We start from the raw sequence: 22,075 nt of genomic DNA, 5'->3' as shown, positions 1-22,075 counted from the left end.
AGAAAGAAAGATACTAAACTTTAAACTAATAAAGATATTGAAAATCTGATTACACCATCAGAATCGTCGTACAAATAATGGTAATGTACATGTTTCTTTTTGAGGTATCATCATACATCTGGCTACTATTAATTTCTATACTAACTGTGAAATGTCTGCTACTATGGCTTCACATAGTCAAACATCCTTGGCACTCCCGGTATATACATCTCCATCTTCGGCACAAAGTACTGTCCTCATCTCAGCGTCAACATGGAATTCCCAGCCACGCGATCGGGCTGGACCCCTCTTGCTGCTTCGGCCAACGTCCGGCACCACGTGGTCGGCCTGCCGAGCATCCCACGCCAGCTTAGCGGCCAGTGCGACCATTCCAACTCCGAACTTAAAATATTTTCAAGGCACCACAAATCGCCCGTTACCTCACAACCTCTTTAGAATTTTCTGTACCATCCAACTCCTTCAAATTCAGCTCCACCTCAGCCTCCTTTTGGCACATAGAATCTTTCATTGTATTAACATTCACACACTCCTCTGGCTCAAATTCATAAAAAATATCATTTAGCCGTAAATCGTCATAATCGCCTTTACCGTTATCTTTCATTATCTTAGGATTACGCCTATTACATACAGTCTGATTTGATAATTTACCTATTTGTTTCTCAGCTCTTACCAATTTCATTTCAATATTCTGACGCCTTTCTGCCGATTTATTAACACCTATCACATTACATCCTAGTCATCGACGGCTTATTTTGCCATCTGAGATGCGGCGAAACGTAGTTTCCCGATCTTCCTCAAATCTACGTTCCTGGTGTCGGTCCCTGTTACGAAAGTGTCCGTTCACATTACCACCTTGAAATTTATCATTGGATGTGTTCCTGTTACCGTTTCCCTTATCAAAACTGCCGTTTCCGTTCCATTTATAACTTCCCAGGTGACTATCATAGTAGTTATTCTGACTGAAGTTATGTTTTTCACTCTGAAAACTATTTGTCTGCTTACTTTGCGGTTTAAATTTCAACGGCCGTTCTAATTTTTCTGCAAAGTCCAAAAAGTCTTCTATTGAGTTGCTAGGACTGTGCAGTAGATCCCACTGCAAATTTTACGGTAACCGCCTTTTCAACGTCTTAATTTCAGTAAGCACTCCCAATGGACGTTTCACATGCATTAATCTCGCAGTTCACGTTTATAAAATTCTCGCATCGACCCGTTCTCGTATTTAAATGTTGGCCCATTCAGAAACTCATTTTGGAGTCGCGTTTGCTTCGCTTCACTCCAGAACTTGTTCAGGAAACTGCTTTCAAATATTTCGTAGGTAGTGAACGTATCACTGTGTATATTTGCCCACTATTGCGGCTCACCTTCCAAATGTCTTTTCACGAATTTTATCCTCGCCTCGTCGGATATTCCCCCAATCCCTGCATCCTGCTAGAAAATTTACTGGGTGATACTGCCCGTCGTCTCCAAAACATTTCACCGATCCCGAGTTCATCCACAGAACACTGATCATTGTAAAGGTTTGATGTGTGGCTAAAGAATTCAATGCGTATTTTATTTCATTGATTTATTTTTTAACTTCACTAGTTTCAATTTTATTGTCAGATTCTACCTTGTCCTTTATTTTATCTACTTCTTTCTCTCCTTTACCTATTCCAACGGATAAGTTTCTAATAGCCTCTGTCGTCTCAGCCATTAGAGCATCTTTTCTACTCATACAATTTCTTACGTTGCCTCCCAGATCTGCCTGAAACTTCTCCACCTTATCACTGAAAGTTTACTCCGCTTGATCTACCTTAGAGCCAAGTATCCGAACTTCATCAGAAATTTTGCCCATTTCATCCCGAATGGTTTTTAATTTTCTGTCTATCAATTCCTCGATTTCACTAGCCATTTTATCTACTTCATCTTTCACAACCGAAGCTATTTCGGAATGAACCTAATCAATTTTTAAATTTACGTCTACTATATCGGTTTTAACACAATTGATTTTGGATCCCAGTCCTCGTATCATTTGCATTAATTGCGAAATCATGTCTCCCCCAAATTCATCTCCCTTGCCTGATTTCGGACTACTTGCCCTACTAAATTCACGCTCTCCCACTCCGACTTCGAGCTAAGCGGCTCCCTAATATTTTAGGACCCACTCAAAACTGGCCGACTGCTTAATTCTAGCGACATCTATTATTGGCGATTGAACAACATAATCATACATAATCTCGCTATCAGCGCATGTACTTAGCTTTGTCGTGCTGGATCCTTCTGCCATGGTATTGCTGCCGATGTTGCAGTTGAAGCCGACGCAGAAGATCTCGTAGCCTCTGCTGTGGTACTGCAACCGCCGCTGCGCGATGAATCGCCGTTGAAGATGCCGCTACTGGCCGGAACCACGTGCTTTCGATGTCGCCTCTTCTTCCGCGTTACTTTTTTATCACTCCTAACAACTGCTAAAAGTCGGTGCACACAATTGTTGCAAAATACGTAGCTCTGAGCCCCCACGCAAACTGCCTAAACTGCCACAGACTTGGGACATAGATCACAGAATGTCGTTAACTGTGAGAATTACGATTGTAATTTCACAACTATTAAAGAAACCTAATACTCAGTCCTGAACCTATCTCACATTTAACTTTTGCGAGAGGTCCTGCCTATCGAAGTTCTGGTAATACTTTTGGAAACACTTCGCGGAGTACAAATCCAGTTCTAAGCTTTCCAGAGTTCGTGTTCCGCAACTAACACTTTCCAAAATACAATCCTGTTCCACCACTTTTCAAGATTCTTATAGCTCAACTAACACTTTCCAAGTTCGTATCCCGGACGAGCCCCAAAATGCGAGCTAACATCCCAAAGATGCTCGGACTCACATGTGGTTCCTCTTCGTCGAAATGTCTTGGCTCAAACTCGTCTAGGGGTTGAACCGCACCTGTCGCATTACACACCCTAAATTAGACACTTGTGACCCTTCGGTAAAAATCGTCTTTCTGATGGGAATTTTGCAAAATACAAAGATAACATAGCATATAATCATAGTAATAGTGATATCGGGAAATAAATTAACGACCCACAAATGATGTAGGCCACACAGTTGCGAAATGGTTAGAATAATGTTTATTCAGAAAGCAAAATAATGGCGAAAGTGGTCGTATTTAGAGTTACAGTTACACTCGAGCGCATGTCCATTTGACACAGTTCGTTCATTCACAATCTCATCGCGAAATACAAGTTATCTACGTGAAAAGTTAGAGTTCACACCAGGCACACGGCTGCTCTCCGCTCAGAGACGAAAGTCCCGCGATACCACACAACGCGAAATTTTCTAAGTCGTTTCGCTTCCTAGCTGCCTAAAGACCGACTGTCCGCTTTTGCGTCTCAATCCGAACTGTTCCCTTTGGTGTCTGGACCAGTACTGAACTGTCAGCTTTCGCTTCTGCACTAGCACTCCCTCTGTTCGTCCCCGGCCGCGATTCCGGCGTACCGAACATTTAAATAATCAAAGCTTGACCACTTTCACGTTCTATATAAAGTAAGAATAATATCCATTACATAATAAGCTTTAAATTCCTTTACATAAAACCAATATAATTTCCTTCTTAGCTTTGAATGCCACTACCAGAAGCCTTGCACCAATGTACTTTCTGATGAATAAATAAAGAACAAAAGTAACTATTATGAACTAAACTTTACAACAAAATTCTATTACCTAATATTTCAATACGGTGTCATGCTGTGATCCTTCAATGTATTTTGTGTGGAGGAAATGATGATCTGATACCTAACTGTAAACACTGATAATTTAAATTTACTATATCTTTTAAACAAATAAAGTTACAGAGTTGATATAGATCGTTAATATCGACCAAAGCGTTCAGATTTTTGCATTTAGGTCTTTGTTAGAAGACTTGTTAATTTCACTTTAACAGTAAGTCCTAAACTAGTATAGATATCTTTTGCAAAAACAGACATAATGTCTGATGGGATAACAGCAATCAGTGATTTTATAATATTACTTATAATCCGTCTTGATTGCAAATTTATTTATTCATATGACCGGTTTCGGTTCATTCAGAACTATCTTCAGATCTGATATTTCAGTTACAGGAGTAACCTGGTCACATGAATAAAAAAATTTGCAATCAAGACGGATTATAAGTAATAGTATAGATATGATCAATATTCAAGTTTTATTGGGATCACCATGAAATTTTATGGAGGATGACTGATTGAAATTACTGTGGCTTCATTCCCTGCACTGCTACAGAATTAAATATTTCAATTTTTATTACCTTCAAGTACTTGATGTCCGGCTGCTTTCCCATATTCCACGGTGGATTACCAGAGACCCAACCTAAGGACGTCATTGGTGCCGACGTGAGCCAAAACTTGCAGACGACTGTAATCTGCAGTCTACAACAACCGGCAGTGCGTCCTCCACAACTCGGATGTGGCTCCCACGGCAGACATACCGAGCACACATTGGAGTTATTTCCAGCTGTGGACTCTAGTACCCTATCTGTGGCTTACCAATGTCTACTTATGTGTGTCATATGCTTAATATCCAGCGTTTGCCACATATCATTGCTCTACTCACAAATAAAAAATGCTAGCAGCACGTATCCCATGTAAGTAATATAGAATCCTCTTAGACACCTTCGTGAGTTACCTCTGTTCTGATAAGTGACTAGTAATATGTCTTGACAGGTATGCTCTGATACTTTTAATGTCAGACTATGCAGTTTCTGTTAGTCGCTTGCTATGGCCACTAATGTACGGCCAAACCTTCACTTTCAAGAGTAATATAATAGGATCACATTTTATCCACAAAATACCAGCTCCGAAAGCTTCATTAATAATGTTGATTGTATCTGCTCCTTGACATTTAAATAAAGCCTGTAGAAGGATACTACGTGAAACTTCGACAACTCTGGCCTTGCTGTCTGGAGGAGCGGAGATCGAATCCGCATACGGATTTCCTGACTTTACTTTTCCCTGTTTCCCCTACATTCCTTAATAAGACTTGGCACTTTTCCTTGTCTAATTCCGTCCTACGGGCAATAGCGCATTCTTTCTCTGAGCTCCTTTTCTATGGGATATTATATCCTACCCTTTCTTCGTAAAAAGGAATTAAGTTAAATTCATGATATGGTAGTCGCTACTACACGTGCAGAATGTAGCACAAAAATTGCAAGAAATAAAAAGCAGATGAACAGGCTGTCGATAGGACTTGCGAAATCTATGAGGCACGGTGGTGATAAATATACTGATGCATGAGCAACAGTTCACAATTTTTTGGACAACAGCTGCAACAGGATTTGGATAAGAAGTACGAAAGTGGACGGCGACAGAAAAGAACAATGTACAGAACAGCGAATATTCATCGCAGCAGACGTGCGCAAACAGAGATGGGAAAGAGCAGAAACAATGTAGCTGTATGATCATATAAAATCACTAAAAATAGAATTGAGTACAAGAAAATGCAAAAATGGTTTAATTTACTTTGAACACTGAAGCCTTTTGGTCATGAGTTACACGTAGTTCACAGTGGGGAACGCAAATACTTATATTATGCCACAATCTGAAATACAGACAGTGAAAACTCGTTAACTAGAACGAGAGAGAAACGTGTGTGATCAACACAGGAGAAAAACCCCTTAAATTTAACTTACCTTGACAATATGAAGTATTTACGGAGCCCGTGCTATTTAAATCCGCTGAAATTTCGCATACTTCAGTAATTTAGTGGAGGCCTAATGTGTGGAATGTGTACAATACATCTAAAGTGGTATATTATCGCGGCACTTAAATACGCGCGTAGAAAGTCAGGCATGGAAGCAATAGGCTGCAACTGTCACAGCTGCAATTTACTGCGACGACTGGTGTTTTCTCATATGCAGCAAAGTTGCGTGTCTCTTCATAAGACTGCGGATCAACGCAGGTCGCGAAAGTAAAGCAATGAAGTGGCTGCTGCGCCTCGCCTCTCGGTATTAGTGCTGCTCATCGTTGGCGGGTGTTTACTTCCTGCTCCGAATACAGCTTGTAGTGTGTAGCTGCGTGTTATCTTTAGAAAATCGATGAAGACAACATAGACAACACAAACATTGTGAAGGCAAGCTAGGGAAGCAGAACACAGCAGGAACAACGCAAGCAACATCATGCCGGTGGCTTCATTCGTTGGGAAGACAACACATTTGTGGACTGAAATTTTCCATTTGGAAAACCAGATAGTTGTCGGCATTTTCTTTCATTTGGTATTCAGGTCTGGGAACAATTTTTACATGGTTTTCAGTTTTCAACGAATGCAGTGTATATCGTTAGTTTCGTGTCTTTTTCGCCACTTACAAGTATGGTTCAAATGGCTCTGAGCACTATGGGACTTAACTTGTGAGGTCATCAGTCCCCTACAACTTAGAACTACTTAAACCTAACTAACCTAAGGACATCACACACATCTATGTCCGAGGCAGGATTCGAACCTGCGACCGTAGCAGTCGCGCGGTTCCAGACTGTAGCGCCTACAACCGCTCGGTCACACGGGCCGGACTTACAAGTATCTTCCTGCTTAGTTGAGGCATGCTGCCACGGGACGGTAGGTCTGCGAAGTTCAGTACTGAGGAAATTGGATATTTTTTTTTTATTTCGTCAGTTTCAGTTGCATTCCAATTTTGGCATAGTGGTTACTGATTTCGGGCTGACATGTTCATTCTCAAGCCACACACCTTGTTATGATCTGTAACTATTAATACAATGTGGTGCCCAAATGTAGGAATAGCTTGTGTATAGACAGGTACACTCCTTTCCCCCATCTGCTTCTATTCCTCGAACATATCCGCATACTCTGCACCTCCCGCCGCCTTGATCCCCCTCACCTCCCAGTTGCTCCTCTCCTCTCCCATCCCCGTCCCCTGCCACGCCTTCACTGTTGTGTCCCCCCAACCCTCCATCTCTACACCCTTCATCTCCTTTCCTAAGGTGGCTTCCATCAACTCCCCCTCCCAGATGACGCCGTCTCTCCCACCACTTATCCCTCCTATCAACTCTGATCCTCATCCCCCCTCCTTTCCTCCATCCTTTTCTTGGGCTCCCTCTCCCCCCCTTCCATCCTCTTTTTTCCCCACCTACCATCCGTCTGTCCTCCATCTCTCCCCTGAGTCCTTTTGCGTTTTCCTCCTCTGCCTTTTCCCATTCCCTCTCGCGTCTGCCCTGCCCCTCCCCCCCCTTATGAGTCCTCTCCCTCCTTTGGTCCACCCCCTTGCGTTTTTCCTCTCCTCCCTCCTTGTTTCCCCCTCATCTGTCCAGGTCCACCCCCCCCCCCCCCCCCCAACTGCTCTAGGGTATGGTGTGTCCTCTTTGTGCCGACATTTTAGTGCAGTGTTTACTGTGGTGTCACCGTCAGACACCACACTTGCTAGGTGGTAGCCTTTAAATTGGCCGCTGTCCGGTAGTATACGCCGGGCCCGCGTGTCACCACTGTCAGTGATTGCAGACCGAGGGCCGCCACATGGCAGGTCTAGAGAGACGTCCTAGCTCTCGCCCCAGTTGTACAGCCGACTTTGCTAGCGATGGTTCACTGACAAATTACGCTCTCATTTGCCGAGACGATAGTTAGCATAGCCTTCAGCTACGTCATTTGCTACGACCTAGCAAGGCGCCATTATCATTTGCTATTGATCTTGTAATTCATGTATCATCAAGAGCGATGTTCTCCAACTATGGATTAAAGTTAGGTATTCCAGCAGCTACGTTCTTTTCTTGATAGTATAATTACTTTACCTGTTCCAGACCTCACGCCAGCCCGCGTGAGTTAAAACGCATGCATTTCGGCCTCCTCTAGCAACAAGGTGTTGGCTCTTCTGCCAACACAACATTGGCGCCGAGGATTTTGCGTTCGTCTTGATCTTGCCTAAATTACTTGTGTCATGGCTTCGCCACACTCTCCAGATGTACTGTCCGAATTTTATCGCTTGCAGAATCAGCAGACGCAGGCCTTATTGGATGCCCTTGCACAGCTCGTCCAGGGTCAACGTGCAATGCAAAACGATGCGGTAGCCGCCGCTCCACCGCTACCGCAGCCACAACACGCTGTTGCACCACCTTTTCGTCCGTTTGATGCTGCACTGGAAAGCTGGACGGAGTGGTCACGCCAATTTGGATTCCATCTCGCCGCCTACAGAATTCAAGGTAATGAGCGGTAGCCTTTTCTCCTTTCTTGCGTCAGCGTGGCCACATACCGTGTGATAGTCAAATTATTTCCCCGACGCGACGTGGCAACTCTGTCCTACGACGAAATTTTGTCTGCATTATATGCATATTTCAAAGAATCAGTCAATGTAGTTGCAAAAAGGTATACCTTCTTTCATACAAAACGTACGGCAGGTCAGACTAATAGGGAGTGGGTTGCAACTTTGCAAGGCCTTACTAGGGATTGTGCTTTTGAGTGTGAATGTGGACTCCCTTATTCAGATACTATGGTATGTGATGCAATTGCACAGAATGTTTCTGATGTTCGTATAAGGGAACAGATTTTGAAACTAGTCAATCCCTCCCTTCAACAAGTGATGGACATATTGGATAGGCAGGACACACTTGACTTTGCTCAGGAATCATTTGAAACTTCACCAGCCGTGTGTCACGTTCACCGGCCTGCCGGGCGAGCTGCACGGAACAGTAAACAGCCCTCGCGCCCGTCCGCACAGCTGCCGCCAAGCTCTCCGCCACGTGTGCCGCGCAAGCAAGCAAATGCAGTGCTAAAATCATGCCCGTGGTGTGCTACTAGACATTTGCGTGAGATTTGCCCGTCACGCCAGGCTATTTGCTTTTTCTGTAATAAACAAGGACATGTTAAGAGTGTTTGACATAAAAAGCTCAGATTGGACACTCACAACCATTCCAGGCCCTTTGCTTCGCGCCAGAATCGAACCAAGAATACTCAGGCTCGTGAACCTTCACCCATGGACATTCATGTAGTTCATTCTACTCCGCCCAGTGCCACTCTCTCTAACAGTGACTGTGTTCGTCCCACAAAGAGTGTGTGTCGACGTCGCCGGAAATCCCGTCAAGTCGCAAGTGATTCTGTACCAGTGTCGGTTCACGTTGCACGAGACAGTCGCTCTTGTCGTCAGCAGGACAATAAACTTTTTGTAGATTTGGCCATAAATGGCAACGTGATACCATTCCAGCTCGATACCGTAGCTGCAGTTTCACTAATCAATCACGACACGTACAAACAGCTGGCCACACCTCCGTTGCGTGCCGCAAATGTTAAGCTCAGTAGTTATTCAGGACAAGCTATCCCTGTGTTAGGACAGTGCAGCCTTCTTGCAACATACAAGGGACAAACAAAACTTGTATCATTTTACATACTTCGTTCTTCTTCTGCAGTGAACTTGTTTGGTTTAGATTTATTTCAGTTGTTTAACTTGTCTATAGTAAATCAGGTCCTATTAGTGAACAGGACTGTGCCTTCTGACAGTGTTTCTCGTCTATGTGACGAATTTGCCGACATTTTTGCACTGGGCCTTGGTTGCGCTAAGAACTATGAAGCAGATTTGGAACTGAAAGTAAACGCGCAACCGAAATTTTTCAGAGCGCGCAATGTTCCCCACGCATTGCGTGATGAGGTCGCAAGAACATTACACGATTTGGAATCACAAGGTGTACTTGAACGTGTGCAGTCTTCTCTCTCGGCCTCACCCTTAGTAATATTGCCAAAACCTTCCGGAAAATTGAGACTTTGTGTGGACTTCAAGGCAACGGTGAATCCCCACCTAGTGACTGCTGCTTTTCCTTTACCCCGCCCAGAAGATCTTTTTGACAAACTGTGCCCGGGTAAATATTTTTCGAAGTTGGACCTAGCAGATGCGTAATTGCAAATACCGGTGGACGACGAATCCCAGCGCGTTTTGGTGGTTAACACGCATCTTGGTTTGTACCGATTCAAAATAGTGCCATTCGGGTGTGCATCCGCCCCTGCATTGTTTCAGCAATATCTACAAACTGTTTTTGCCTCGGTCCCTACTGCAGCAAACTATCTGGACGATATTGTGATCTCCGGAAAGACGGAAGAAGAACATTTAGCCAATCTCAGAACATTATTTCAGGTCTTGCGACAAAATGGTCTTCGCTTGCGGAAGGACAAATGTGTGTTTTTTGCTCGTGACACCCTACCTGGGACATGTAATCAATGCCCAAGGCATACAAGACTTGCCTTCGCCGCAGAATTTGAAGCAGCTACAGAGTGTGCTGGGAAAAATTTACTATTATCATCGCTATGTGCGCCACGCCTCTTCCATTTCAGCTCCACTTCGTCGCTTACGCCGTAAAGGTGTTCCGTTCGTCTGGACGACGGAATGCGAACGTGCCTTTCGCCAGTTGAAATCGGCGTTGCTTTCCAATACTTGCCTTACGCCATTCGATCCCCAGAAACCCCTTTTGTTGATGGTAGATGCATCGGATTTCGGGATCGGTGCTGTGCTTGCGCACAAAGATGGATCGCACGATCGCCCTATTGCCTTTGCGTCCAAATTGCTCTCGTCTGCGCAAAGAAATTATTCACAGATCGAGAAAGAAGCTTTGGCTCTCGTATTTGGTGTTACTAAGTTTCATGATTTCTTGTATGGTCGTCACTTTACCATCATCACAGACCACAAACCTTTGACATCGCTTTTTCATCCAAACAAGCCTGTACCTCCACGTACAGCGCAGAAATTCATTCGCTGGTCTATTTTCCTCTCGCAGTACCGCTACGATATCTTGTATTGATCCACTGCTAAGCACGGAAACGCCGATGCGTTGTCCCGTTTGCCTGTTGCTGAGGATAGCGTATTCGATTCTTCTGAACTTGCTTTCATGTTCATTGATGCGGAAACCGATGACATGGTCGAATCGTTTCCGATTGATTTTCGTCGTGTGGCTGCAGCCACAGCTGCTGACCCTGTCCTTACTACCGTTTTGCGTTTTATTGTTTCCGACAATGGCCCACAAGTCATGTCCGCAGAATTTCAGTCATTCTGCAAGGCCAATGGTATTCAACATCTGACGTCCGCGCCGTTTCGCCGCAGTCAAACGGTGCCGCTGAACGTTTGGTCAGGACTTTCAAGTCACAGATGTTGAAGTTGAAAGAGTCTCATTCTCTGGAGGACGCGTTATTGCTTTTTTTGTCCTCGTGTCGCTCTCAGCCTCGAGATGGTCGCTCGCCGGCTGAGTTGCTCCACGGTCGTCCTCATCGAACCTTGATGTCTTTGCTACATCCGCCGCATCAGGTTCCTGTGCAGCGGCAGACACCTGCTTTTGCCCCAGGCGACGTTGTATACTATCGCAACTATCGCGGTTCACGGCGTTGGCTCGCAGGGCGCATTCTTCGCTGCCTCGGCCGCGCTATGTATCTGGTTTTGGGGGCCTCTGGTGGGGTGCGTCGGCAGCTCAATCAGCTGCGCCTCATTCGTCGCACGGGTTCTGCCGCTCCCCGTCAGCTTTCAGCGACGGTGCCGTCCGGTCAGCGCCCTGGGGAACCATCTACTGGCTCACCTCAGCCCAGGTGTTACCGACGCTGCCTTCCATTTTGCCCCATGGCGACGCGCCGCCGCCGCCGCCACCTGTTCTCCCGCCGGCGACGCCCGCAGTGGACGCTTCGCTGCAGCCGCCAAGCGCCTCCCTGGGTCACGCGCCGCCGATCGCTTCCCGTGACCAGCTGTCCTCCGACATGGAACTCTTGCCCGCTCCGGACCAGATGTCGTCTTCGCCCGTCGGGTGCCCCGTTCTGATGGAGGTCGACCCTTTGGCCCCTCCTGTCTCTCTGCGGGCGCACACACCGCATGTTGGCGTGCACCCTGGACTAGGTTTTCAGGCGTTTCCTAGCTCCCCTCGGACCGAATGGCAGGGTGCGGGTGGCACAGCCTCGCCTGTTGTTAGGCTCCCCACCTCGCCGCATACGTCAACATGGGGTCCTCCCCACGGCGGGCGGAAGCCTTATAACACCACCTTACGCCGATTTGCGGGGCAGGAATGTGGTGTCACCGCCCGACACCACACTTGCTAGGTGGTAGCCTTTAAATCGGCCGCGGTCCGGTAGTATACGTCGGACCCGCGTGTCGCCACTGTCAGTGATTACAGACCGAGCGCCGCCACACGGCAGGTCTAGAGAGACGTCCTAGCACTCGCCCCAGTTGTACAGCCGACTTTGCTAGCGATGGTTCACTGACAAATTACGCTCTCATTTGCCGAGACGATAGTTAGCATAGCCTTCAGCTACGTCATTTGCTACGACCTAGCAAGGCGCCATTATCATTTGCTATTGATCTTGTTATTCATGTATCATCAAGAGGGATGTTCTCCAATTATGGATTAAAGGTAAGTATTCCAGCAGCTACGTTCTTTTCTTGATAGTATAATTACTTTACCTGTTCCAGACCTCATGCCAGCCTGCGTGAGTTAAAACGCGTGCATTTCGGCCTCCTCTAGCAACACGGTGTTGGCTCTTCTGCCAACACTACATTAACTTTCCACAATTTTCCGCCGTTTTACAATTTAAGTCTCCGTTTTATCGCCTGCTTGTATTGTTTCTCGACTTCTCCTTACGTTTTAAAAAGCCTGTAGGCTGCAGAGCAGCGTAATAAGCAGCTACCAGCCTGTCCCCTTCGGGGGGAATCGAAATACAATAAAGGAAAAAAAACATGTATACTGTGGGCAACAAGTGTCCCCATTGACATTAGCCTATGTGTCTGTTTGAACAAGACTGAGTTTGGCGGCAGCAAAATTTTATGTCAATGCAACTGAGACGGACGTAATAAAAAATTATCGAATTTCCTGAGTATCTTTCTGGTGTGTACTGTTACATGTGGCGAAAAAATAGAAACTCTTACTGGATCCATTACAGTACATATAGTGAAACTATACTATCACCCACAGTACATACAGTTTCATAAATATATTGTTTGGGTACACTTTGCGATCAAAATTATCCGACAGCTACCTGGGAACATTTATAAAGATTGCGTCCGCGTGCTTACCTGAGTGGTAACGTGTTTACCTACCATGCAGTGGGCCCTGGTTCGATTCCCGGCCGGGTTGGACATTTTCTCCGCTCGTGGGCTGGGTGTTGTGTTGTCCTCATCAGCATCTCATCATCACCGACGCACAAGTCACCCAGTGTCATGTCATCTGAAATAAGACTTGCACCTGGCGGCCGAACTTCACGGGTGGGGCCTCTGGGCCATCAAAGCCACACCATCATTTCATTTTCCTGCGTCCACCGTTAGCTTTATGATGGTTTGAACTCTGCTACAGATCTTTCACTGCGGTATCTGAATGTCTGTGTCTGAGAGGCAGCCCATTCTTCCTCAAAAGCCGTAACCAGTGAAGGTAGTGATTTGGAGTGAGGTCGACGTTCTGGCTCATCCCAGAGGTGTTCCATTAGGTTCATTTCGGTACTCCTCATTTCGGTACTTTTCCAGGAATGTAATTGCTGACTGACCATTGCTTCACTGATATTGCCCTATGACAGCGTGATTGTCATGCTGATACGAACAATCATTGTATCTGAACAATTCCTCTAGTTTACACAGTCAGGTCCAACTGTCATGACATATAGTGATCAATTCTGCATTGCACAGGAGCTTCTGTATAGGTTTGATCCAATAGTGGAGGGCTAGTCACGCCGTGACAAACTTCGAGCGTGGAGCATGTGCGGGCTGCGTGCGGGCCAAGGCTCGTCCTGTTATTCGGTTTTGATTGGTTCTTCTCAGAAGCACGCGGAACTGCGCGACATTTCATTCGGCACTGCAGTGCGGCATTTTTCGGTCGGCACAAATCTCTGAGTTCGGCAGAATCGTGCTGCCAGCGTTGTTTACCTTTCGCTGTTTGTTCGTGTTACGGAGGACGTTCATCGGTCCGATGGCTCTTTGCACAAAAAGAGGAAGTATTGCAGTCTGTCGTCACAATCCTCTAAAATGAAATGGAACGGCAGAAGAGATGGATGAAAATTTTCAATTCACATAATCGACGGTTACTGTATATTTGCTGTCAAACGGTAAAAGAAAGAATTTAAAGATTTGGTTCGCAAAGAAAGAGCAAAAAACTAGAACGATCGGCAGACGGGATTCAAACTGTGTGTGAATTACCAAGGGACCAAACTGATAAGCTCATCGGTCCATAGACTTACACACTACTTAAACTGACGTATGCTAAGACCAACACACACACCCATGCCCGAAGGAGGACTCCAACCTCCGGCAGGATTGGCAGCGCAGTCCATGACATGGCACCTCAAACCGAGCGGCCACTCCACACGCCAGACGGGATTCAGTGTTTCGTATATCAAGAAGCACTTTATACTAAATTTGGAGGTATGCAGCACGTAAAGTAATCGACAGTACGAATAGTAAAGCTTCAGAAGCCGTGCACATTATTCCATTGTCAGTTGCAATAGTTTTCAGTGGGACTGATCGAAGAATATGGAGGCTTTATGTATCACTGAAAAGTATGTAAGTTAAGTCAAGGGGCTTGCCTCGAAAGATTTTTCGACTTATAGCTCGTTATCGTTCAATTTGTGAAGGCAAAAGGACTGCACGTACGAAAATTAGAACGTACGGAGTAGGTTGCAGACTTCGCGTTTTAAGTGGACTTCACTACAGACTGCCCACAAGGTGAGAAACTACTCCTTTCTGATTTGAGGGGGGATACATTTGAAAATAAACTGCATTATACACTGAAGTGCCGAACAGACTGGTATGAGCATGCGTACTCAAATACAGAGATATGTAAACAGGAAGAACACGACGTTGCGGTCGGCAACGCCTATATATGACAACAAGTGTCTGGCGTAGTTGTTAGATCGGTTACTACTACTAAAATGGCAGGTTATCAAGGTTGAAGTGCGTCTGAACGTAGTGTTATAGTCGGCGAACGAGCGATGGGTCACAGCATCTCCGAGGTAGAGATTTTCCTATACTGCCATTTTATGAATGTACCGTGAATATCAGGAATCTGGTAAAACATCCGACATCGCTGCGGCCGGAAAAAGGTCCTGCAAGAACGGGACCAACGGTGAATTGAAGAGAACCGTTAAACGTGACAGTAGTGCAACCCGTTCTCAAATTGCTTCAGATTTCAATACTGGGCCATCAACAAGTGTCAGCGTGTGAACTATTCAACGAAACATCATCGATATAGGCTTTCGGAGCCGAAGGCCCAGTCGTGTGCCCTTGTTGACTGCACGGCACAAAGCCTTACGCCTCGCCTGACCCCGTCAACACCGACATTGTACAGTTGATGACTGGAAACAAGTTGCCTGGTCGGACGAGTCTCGTTCCAAATTGTATCAAGCGGATGGACGTGTACGGGTATGGAGACAACCTCATGAATCCATGGACCACGCATGTCAGCAGCGGGCTGTTCGGGCTGCTGGAGGCTCTGTAACGGTGTGTGGTGTATGCAGTTGGAGTGATATGGGAGCCCTGATACGTCTAGATACGACTCTGACAAGTGACACGTACGTAAGCATCCTGTGTGATCATCTGCATCCATTCATGTCCATTGTATATTCCGACGGATTTGGGCAATTCCAGCAGGACAATGCGACACCCCACAGGTTCAGAATTGCTACTGAGTGGTTCCAGGAACACTCTTCTGAATTTAAACACTTCTGCTGGCGACCAAACTCTCCAGACTCGAACATTACTGAGCATATTTGGTATGGCTTGCAACGTGCTGTTCAGAAGAGATTTCCTCCCCATCGTACTATTACGGATTTATGGACAGCCCTGCAGGATTCATGGTGTCACTTCCCTCCAGTACTACTTGAGATGTTAGTCGAGTCCAAGCTACGTCGTGTTGCGGTACTTCTGTGCGCTCGCGGTGTTCTGGTGTAACCACAAGCGCCGGAAAGAAGATGCGGAACACAAGACGAGAGAAGGCGGCCAGGACACCTCGGCCAAAGGTGCGCGGAATTGGACCGCGCTGCGCCAGAAGCACCCCCTGCAAGAAGTGAATATAAGCGCCGATGCTACCAGCCTCGGCGGCTCAGATCGCCTCAGTGTACTGCCATTAGTAGAACGTATTTGCAGAGCGTCCTACAAGAGCAACTAGTTGTTTTCGTTATCAGTTACTTGTCTTGACTTTGTCTATACAGGGTGAAAAGTATTTAAACCGACAAACTCTGGGAGGTTGTAGGGGACATCAAAACAAATATTTTTCCCTAAAGTCATTTTCTCCTATGAGGAGTATTTAAAGGGGTAAAGGAAGATTTCTCTGGCAGCAAATTAATTAAACCAAGAAACACTTTTCCATTTTTTATGACCAAGAGACAACAGCTAGGTATCAGATACGGCCCAAATAAACATTCCCCAACAACGCCGACCCACACATTAACGAAGAACCGCACTTGATGAGCGCTAGTAACTGTGACATGTGGGTTATCCTCACTCCAAACATGCGAATTTTGCATGTTGAAGACTCCATCACCCCCGAACGTTGCTTCATCGGTAAATAACACAGAGGATGGAAGTGTAGGATGCATTTCGCACTGTTCCAGGTACCACTGTGAAAACTGTGCTCTGGGTGGATAATCAACTGGTTCCATGTTGTGGACACGCTGTAAGTGAAATGGACGTAACAATGGCTCTCGAAGGACTGTTCTTACATTCGTCTGATTCGTCCCCATGTTACCTGCAATTGCACGAGTGTTGATTGAAGGATCCCGCTTCACATGTTGCAAGACAGCTTCCTCAACTTGCAGCATTCTTACCGTGCGACGGCGTCCATGTCCAGGTAATCTGCTAAATGACCCGTTCTCACGCAGATGTTTGTACACAGCAGCAAAGGTCGTATGATGCGGGATACGGCGATTAGGATATTGTTGTTCATAAACCAGCTGTGCAGCTCGCCCGTTGTGGTGCGCTACGTAGTACGCACCGACCATATCAGTGTACTCACTCCAGGTGTATCACTACATTAGTAAACAGAGACAATGCACTACTGCACTGGTGGACAGCAGTTGCCTACACCTGAAGAGCGTAACACGCCCTCTAACAACTGAAGAGCGTAATGCGGCCTCCACCGGTTTAAATAATCCTCATAGGAAAAAATGACATTAGGGAAAAATATTTGTTTTGATGTCCCCTACAACCTCCCAGAATTTGTCGGTTTAAATACTTTTCACCCTGTGGAGACTAACATTCTGTTTGCATGTCAGTTACGACACGGAAGTCCTCGGTCCTCGTCGTGTGACTAGGGCCTCCCGTCGGGTAGACCGTTCGCCGGGTGCAAGTCTTTCGATTTGACGCCACTTCGGCGACTTGCGCCTCGATGGGGATGAAATGATAATGATTAGGACAACACAACACCCAGTACCTGAGCGGCGAAAATTTGCGACCCAGCCGGGAATCGAAGACGGGCCCTTAGGATTGACATTCTGTCGCGCTGACCACTTTTTTTTTATTATTAAATCTCATTTTGCTCGCTTTTGTTCGTTGCATCTGCTCGGGGCGGACGTCGTAAGATATCCATTGAAGTTCGTTGTTGATTGATTAACTCAGTTTTTTTTTTTTTTTTTTTTTTTTTTTTTTTTTTTTTTTTTTTTTTTTTTACAGAGGGCACGTAACGCTGTGACCGAACACGCTGAGCTACCGTGCCGGCGACCACTCAGCTACCGGGGACGGACACGGACACGGAAGTAACTCCAAAGATAAGTACTGTCAGATCTGCTTTAGAGAAATAAAACTACTAATGTTATTGGTTTGAATTGTTGTGTAGCTTTCCCAGGACGCAGCATCCTTTAGGCACCATATAAGTGACGAGTGGGCAAGATCCAACAGGTGAGGGCCCTACAAAATATTAGCCAAGTGTACCAGCTTCTTTGGCTCTTCAGTGTACAAGGGACACATTCTGATTGACACAGTCCATTTCCCTATGTTCACTGTCATTGTGGCCTTGAAATAATTACAAGGATAGTTGTCTAAACGTTTTGTGAGCACTACCAATCATGCATTTGTTTTTGAGTTGTTTTCTTGGCCATACGCCTTTTCAGTTGAAAGCTCCTCTGCACACGTGCGGATGTAACTGATTGACCTGAAAGGTAATTCTCGTTTTAATGACAGATCCTTTACGTTATAACTGTACAGAACATTTACATTGCTTTCCTCAGGTAGAGTGTCATCATCTCCACAAGAGGTTGCAGAAGTGCAACGATATTTCAACCGACATATTTGTGTGAAAAATCTCCCAGTTAAGAAAGTATGCAAGTCACAATTACATGGCAACCTGGGTAAAAGAAGCTGTGAAATTGTCTACCCCTGTTCATTTACGGACAGTTTGTACCAGACCAAAACTTTGTTATCTCTTCAGCACGCCAAAAATAATTAAATGATACTGAAAATTTGTATTAATTATCATCTACGCTGTTGAGAAATGTAAAATATAAAATCATTAACTGCGTTGCGTTCGCCACTTTCCCTCTTCCCCCTCGTCGCGCTCAGACAGCGTTGCATGGGCGAAATGTGCGGCGTAAGTGAGTGCTTTGCCAGTCGTGCCTGGGCAAGGCCTATGAGCCGAAATCTTGGCTACCCCTTTGGTATTGTGTAGCGCGTGTTCAAAGAATACTTCTACAAACTTCGGGGACAGGTTCCTTACATCAAAACAAGAAAAATTCATAGACACGTATGTCCGAAAGTCCTTCATTTTTGAGTTACATAGTAGTTTACGATTTAGATGACTGGACTTCATCAACATATAAACTCATAATAAATGCTCCAAATGCCCTCCGCTGCTCTAAATATGTATGAATTTATCTAATATTGGACTCTCACTCCTTTTAAAAAAACTTCCTGGTGGTTTCGAACAGTTTCGCGGGCTTCCGTGATGTGTCGACAGCTTTCTGCATCTGGGTAGTTTGCTGCATAAACTAGTTGCATAAGGTGCCACCACATATAATAATACAAAGCACTGAGGTCAGAGGAACGTTCTGGCCATGTAAATGGTGCTTCTATACCTATTCATCTGTCTTAGCAAATACCAGCCGGTCCATCTCGAATACTGAGCCCGAAAGATGCTGGAGCTCCATCATCCATAAACCACATGTTTCTTCTTATTAGCAGGGTCACATATTCTAGTAGGTCTTGGAAAATATTCTGAATAAAGTCCGTGTAAACGGTATATGTAAGACTCTCTGGGAGAATGTGTGGCCCTACCAGAGAGTCACCTACAACTCTTGCCCACTCATTAATCTTAAACTAATGATGACGTTTAGCCTGTTCTGTAGCAAGAGGATTGTGATCGGCCCTTATGTATTCGTTCTGGATGTTTTTTATCGCCGCTCTTGCAACATCATTGTCTGTCAACAAAACTGAAGATACCAACAATAGGGTTGGCAGTCTGTGCAACAAACCATCGGACGAGATTCTCCCTTGGCAAGTGACCAGCTAGTGTAAGACGCTACACACGTTGATGGTGAAACGGATACATGAGTTTGCTAGTGAAGTATCCACCATGCTGAAGTTGTAGAAGCACGATATGCAGACGGCCGCTTGTCTTGCGCCGATATCAACTCTTATTCGACAGCCAGTAAAACGTGCTCTTCCTGGTCAGGCGTACGAGCAACACGTAGTTTTCCTCGGTCAATACTCTGTGGTGCTACGCATAACGTCTCGGCAACGCGACGATATACAGCACCGAAGATGAATGACCTGGCTATGTTGTGTCTGAAAACGCTGTCTGATACAGCCGTGCAGCCTTGTCTGTGCTACCGTTTTCGTGGCTTACATAAATACCATGTCTGCCTACTCACGACATGAATATCATGCCATGTTTGGACGAAGCTGTTACAGTTAACTGCTGTATTACAAGTAAACAGGCACGCCGAAGACAGACTAACGATGAAAGTAAACAATAGCCCGGCAACACAACGCCATCTAAGATACAATGAGTAAAACGTGTCCATAGATAAGTGAAGATTATGGGCTGTACCTGGAAATCCTTTGAACGTCAACTTTCACAACTCGAAAACGATGGATTTTCATAGATACTTTAGTATGAATTTTTTTCTTGTTTTGCATTAAGCAACGTGTCCCCAGAGTTTGTAAAAGTATTTTTGAAACAGCCTGCATATCAAGGAATACTGCGGTCATGTAACAGCTCTGTGTGATATCCCACTTTACACAATCATAGTGACATTCATATTATTTCTCTGTTTATGGAACAACGTACTGGTATATATTTCCTAGAAACGAAATAAATTGTTTATGAGATTTTCTTCTGGTTCTGCATGCTCCAACATATGCAAAATTACTGCTGCGTCCACACAATGAAAAAAGACACATACTCTCCTCAACTTAGATCTTAGACCCCCCCCCCCCAGCTTTACCCATTATAAGGAAAATGGCATTTTCTATAGATGTTTCTCTTCGGATTCCAAATTGCAAGTATGACAAAGTGTTATACGTCACTGTTCACCTATACATTTATTTCTCAAGACAAATTCTAAAACAATGGTAGAAATTATACTGAACGATCAATGTCTGCATTAGATAATTTTTCTTTTTTAAAAATTTCATTTACTACTGAATATTTTAACCGTTCTGGAAAGTATTATTACATGGTTGGTAAATTGCACAAATGTTAAATGATAAATAATTTCACAATGAGGGAATCGAAACAGTGATCCACAATTCACCTGCCAGCTGCAGCAACTGTTACACAACAGTGGACGACATCCGACACTGCGCCGCTTCTATTTTGTTTGAGTGTACTACAGCTTCTTCGAATTAGACAGTGCTTGATTTGTTAAAAAAAAAACTACTGTAGTCTTCCGGGGGGGGGGGGGGGGGTTGTTTTGAAATTTTGACTTCTTGAAGCGTTAATTTAACGCTTTTCTCAGCATTTTAAAACGGCGAATACGCCGTTTTCACTGATAAAATATAAAACTCCCATGTCCCCCAAGAATGAATTATATGTTTTATTCATTAAGTTAAATATTATTTCAAAATTTACGATGTGTTACAAAAATAAAGAAATTACAATAAGGTGAGCACACGTAAATTAGTAATAAAAGACATTGATAAGGGGGCAAAAGCATCTAATTAAAGTGCAGGCTAGTCTCGCACCAAGTAGGAACTGTTTTACATCGTTTACGCAGCAAACGTTCTTTCTTACTGTACCCCAAAACCTGTGGCTCAAATGGCTCTGAGCACTATGGGACTTAACATCTATGGTCATCAGTCCCCTAGAACTTAGAACTTCTTAAACCTAACTAACCTAAGGACATCACACAACACCCAAAACCTGTGGTTCTCATTGTTTTCGGCATAGGTACCGGTACATACCGTCAAAAATAAGGCACTGCAATGAGAAACTTCCTTCCAGATTAAAACTATGTGCCGGACCGAGACTCGAACTCAGGACCTTTTGGTAGAGCACTTGCCCGCGAAAGGCAAAGGTTGTGAGTTCGAGTCTTGGTCCGGCACGCAGTTTTAATCTGCCAGGAAGTTTCATATCAGTGAACACTCCGCTGCAAGGTGAAAATCTCATTCTGGTCACTGCAATGACATCTATAGTGGGTTCAGCCAGGCGAGTCTCCTAACATTTAAAGTGGGCTTGATGTGAAGGATTCGTGCATATACCACGAACAATAACGTAACGCAATTTTGTTTGCGTTTCTATGATGACATTTCAGTTTAGGCAAGGGAAAAACTGACCGGTTAAAACCGATCCCGGTATTTCCTTGGTCCCGGTTATTACAGGAGTTATTTATTTTTTACTAATAACCGAGTAAAAAAACTGAAATATAAATTAGCCGCAGCAAAAGTGCTAAAATTGTTCGTTTTTAACACATCTTTTTTTAAAAAAAGAATTAAATTTCATTCGTAAAATTTTCAGTGGTTTGAAATATGGGAAAAGCGATTAGTCCTATTTTAATAACAGTACCTACTGAAGCGAGCAACAAATACAAGGCATAAGATTTGGAGCAGCATTGGTAAGGCAGTAATATCTCTTGTTGTGTGTCTTCGCGTAAGAAACGAATGTACAGTCGTGCTCAAAAGCATCCGAAGGACCTGAATTGCATTTCGCCTGATTCGAATGCAACCCACATAGCGCA

Source organism: Schistocerca nitens, chromosome 3 (genome assembly GCF_023898315.1).
Source record: "Schistocerca nitens isolate TAMUIC-IGC-003100 chromosome 3, iqSchNite1.1, whole genome shotgun sequence".
NCBI classification, from domain to species: Eukaryota; Metazoa; Arthropoda; class Insecta; order Orthoptera; family Acrididae; genus Schistocerca; species Schistocerca nitens.
This window is presented reverse-complemented; position numbering follows the sequence as displayed.